This window comes from Anneissia japonica, unplaced genomic scaffold (assembly GCF_011630105.1).
Source record: "Anneissia japonica isolate Jap-2015-1 unplaced genomic scaffold, ASM1163010v1 scaffold12406_len387984_cov155, whole genome shotgun sequence".
NCBI classification, from domain to species: domain Eukaryota; kingdom Metazoa; phylum Echinodermata; class Crinoidea; order Comatulida; family Comatulidae; genus Anneissia; species Anneissia japonica.
The window spans coordinates 16,687-21,066 of NW_022714615.1; the positions used below are offsets into that span (position 1 = coordinate 16,687).

General features: G+C 29.2%; 1 long non-coding RNA gene across 1 annotated transcript; it reads right to left on the reverse strand.

Moving 5' to 3' along the window:
- On the reverse strand, positions 1–4,140 carry LOC117109071. The gene is made up of 3 exons (XR_004445457.1): positions 3,768–4,140; positions 1,289–3,239; positions 1–82 (listed from the first exon to the last, which is right to left on the reverse strand). It is a non-coding gene; the product is annotated as an uncharacterized LOC117109071 (long non-coding RNA).
- Positions 4,141–4,380: the final 240 nt, after the last annotated feature.

The following is a 4,380-nucleotide window of genomic DNA, read 5'->3' on the forward strand; positions in this document are numbered from 1 at the left end:
TGGAAAAGCACAGGCTGTCAAAATATTCGGTCGTTGGTTTCTTGATGTTTCTCTTCACCATGTATATTGAAAATGCAGATACCTAGAAAATATTTAATACGAATAATATATATATAGTAATGTTGATGATAATAATTATATTGATAACAATGATAGTGATAATGAAAATAATGACATTGACTTTGATAACATTTAGCATTAGTAATCGCAATAAACCAGGCAATATCAGTAGAAATAGTAATAGCACTAACAATGATAATAATGTATTATAATGTTACATAATAGTTGCATAGAAAATAATAATCCAATTCGGCTTTGTTCAAACGAGTAGATGTCTTCCCGAATTTCCTTATTAAAAAAAAACAGGTGAATTTCTTGAACTGAAATTCTTGACAATTAAACCAAATGACGTAAGTTGATTTTTAAAAAAAGACCGTGATCTTAGAAATCACACAAATGATTTAATAAAAAAAAACATGTTTCGAGTTGCCAGCAACCAAAAAACCAAAATAAAACCAAGCCCTTATTTTACAAAATATTTCTTCAAGGCGTGCATGACGAGTATCAATAACAAACTCATAAACTTTCGGTAAACCATGTTTCTTTTTTGTTTGTTTTTTATTTGTTTTGTTTTTGTTTTTTTTCTTTTTTTTTCTTCTTTTCTTTTCAGACTTGTTGTCTGGGCGTATCAGTGAGATTGCTCTAACCGTTATCAGGAGAATATTATTACATGTATGATATCTGTTTCGGCACTCTCCTATTATGCCAGGTTTTCATACTTGTACAATTCTGTTTGAAAATGTTCTTTTAACTAGTGACTTTTAGAGTGTATCATTTTTAAAGCAGGGAAAATATTTTTAAAGGCAAAGAAATTCTGGTTTTGGCTGAATTTAAACCCATAATGACTCTAGGATTAGAGAACGAGCATAATAAGTATATAAGTTCAAGTATATTTTTTAATATAAAAAATAACATTTTTTGTCGATACACTGCAGTAAAAGATAAACAATTTTAATACTATATTAATAAATAAAAAACATGTATGCCAAATTCCATGTGCGGATACAGTACTACGAGTACCACTGATAAAGTAAAGGTAGACGGGAATTAATAGCTTTCTATTTTTCTTAAATTTTTTTTAATTTTCAAGGTTGTAATACTATTATTTTTGTATTCTTGTTATATTTATAACGTCTAACACTCAGACTAAAATAGCAAGCACTTGGTATTCTAAGAAATACCATCTGAAAGTGTATACACAAATTGAACAAGAAACATATCTTATTACTGTAAGCAGTTTTAAGTACTAGTTTCCACTAAGTATTAGTATCTGTGTTTGAACCATAACTTTCGTGGAGATAGCACTTGCAGAAGCGACGAAAGATGCACCCGTTTTTGGAAACCAACTTTATCCATACACATTCATTCTTTTGATGATTTTCATCATATGGGCCGTATTTTGTACAATTACAGACTCTTTCCCATATAAAGCGATCACGTTTTTCAATTTTCTTCCAGTCACATGATTTTTTGTCGTGGATCTCCTCCGGGGGTGTGGACTGCTTTACATATGTTACAGCCTTCGTAGGTGTACCAAATAACCAGCTAAAAAACGCACCCATCGTGAATGAGATTCTTCTTGTATTTGTTTAGTTTATGTAGTAAAATGTATAATATTGAACGTAACCAATCGGTGCTAGACACGAAAGTGGAACTTTTCTAGGACTGTGCGCATGCGTCTTGGATGAAAAAAAATTGGCACACAATGTTAAATCGTCCATTTTAGCAGTAATTAAAATTACTATTTATAAAATATTTTTGTTCAAGACTAATTATTTAAGGTACAATGTAATAAAGTTATTTTTAAAATTTGAAAAGTAAATACAATCCAGTGTAATAATATCAGTATTTGAACAGGAAATCAAAATACCATAAACTTACGACAAAATGTAAAAGAAGATTCGATACGCAATGGTAAGTTTAGTTGAACAAAATTATGGTTCAAAAACTGTATGTTAAACTTTGAAAGCACTATAAAGTCTTACTAAAATAGGAATAATGCAAGTAAAGCAAAATACAATATGTTATTTATTTATTTCCCAGCACATATACCATTTGATGTCATGTTCAACAAAGGCTGCACAAGCCGTTATTTTAAATTAGAGATGCTTAACTGCGTACACGTTAGACTACCTGGCGATTAATTTCATCATGTCGATGATTTATGAAAAAAAAAAATATCAGTTAAATCAATTCTAACTAAAATTATATATTCACAATTCCTATCGTGATTATGATTTATTTAACTGGTTTAGGGATTCTAATTATAAGAATTTTGTATGTGTAATTATAATTCACTAATTAGTAAAATACATTTATATTATGAGAATTTTGTATAAATAAATATTTCCAATTTATTGGTATTGTGCAAGTACAAAACACAACTATGTATTATTTATATCAACTGAATTCTGAAAACGATTTTGTACGTTAGTTACTCATATTCTCAATAAACATTGTAATAAACTAGAATAAAAAACATTTCACATATAAACATGTTCCCAAATAACTTGTTTTTCTTTTCTAAAATTTTATTGAATAATTAAAATTACATGGTACTGTTATAATTATTCTACGCGTGTTTTGACATATAGATAAAAACATAATTGAGAATTTGATTCATTTATATTTCTAAGTACTATTTTAAGGAAATGATCATTATTATTAGGTATTATCTGAATATCTGAAACAGTCTCACTGTCTTACAATTGTTTCAGGTATTAAGAAAACAGAATGATGTAAGACAGCTTTGTATCACTTGATTAACTACTCAAAAAAATGCCATAAAATATAATAAATTTGCTGGATACAATTTTGTAATTTTGTACAGTATAACTATTATTGTATAATCTTATTCATTTTATTCCAACAATATTTTGTAAGGGTGGCTCATTTTTTTTTATAAAAGAATACATTTTTGCATGACTGATTCCCAGAGAAAATGTATTGGTCTATCTAATACACAGAAAATTATTCACAGAAGGCAAATCCGCATCCGCATGATGTATTTAATATTTTACACTTTCAAAACAGGCATTATTGGTTATTTAAATGTCTGTCATTAGGTCTGTTTCCTGAGTTTTGTGTTTGGTATGGTACACTAACGTGTATGAAGCGCAGGTAGTGTAGATGGCTTAATTGTTTCCTTGTTCCTGTTCTTCACGATTTAGATTGAAAATCTAGAAGAAAATATATTAATAATAATTATAACAATAATAAACATGATAGTGATAATGTTAACATTAATATGAAGTGTAATGATAATGGTAATTACTAACTTTTACTTGACACACTCATTTATAGATAAGACAACACCATTCAACTTTGGAAATTCAATATTTTTAATATAAGACGTATAAACCTAATGTTAATGCTATTAATTATACTAATCAATAGTATATACGATAACGATACTGATAATGAAAAAGACATAAATACACATTTTCTCGAAGGGATCCCTTAATAAATAATAATAATAATAATAATAATAATAGTAATAATAGTAATAATAATAATAAAAATGAGCGTATGAAAAAGAAAATAATAAATTGTCTAAAAAACTAACCCTTCCCCTACAAAATGCAGAAAGTGTATAATAGAGTACGCTCAAACTAAACTCCTCAGGCAGAGGGTGACCAAACTGTATAGCAATACTATTAATGGTATTTTATTTGATAGTAGTTTTTTAATTAATAAAATGAAGCTACCTTTGACTACTAATTGGCCGCTATATTTTGGCCTACATAAGTCGTGTACTGACCGCAGTAGCAAAATCGACGCAGAATTGCACGATTTCCATTGTTGATTTCATATCTCCAAAAGCACGAACGTTGACAATGATATTCGACATAATGGCTATTTTGGCGATTACAAGAACACTCAAGCTCAAGTATGTTGTTTGGTCTTTTTTTCCATCTGCAATAACGGCTATTGTGAGTTTCTCTTTTATAGTAAGGCATTTTATGTATTTCAGTTGATTATTTTCTTGACTGACGAACAGATCCCTCTTCGACGAAAATTGTAATCACAGTTATAGGTATCGAGTTGGCAGTGCAGCATTTGTCCCTTTCGTATACCTGCAGTGCCAGTCCTGAGCCGCCTGCCCAAGATTATGTAGTTTCTACGCATACGCTAGAATTTTTAATCATAAACGCGACCGAGTTTGTGGAAAAGACAGAATGTGTTAGTCTGGTTGCACCGATGGGTTGCACAAACTAAATTTGGAGTCTCAAATGAGTCTAGTGAAAGAATTTGTTTTCACCTTAGCTATTATTATTATCTATATGCAAATCTCAAATAATAAATTCTGAGATATTTAAT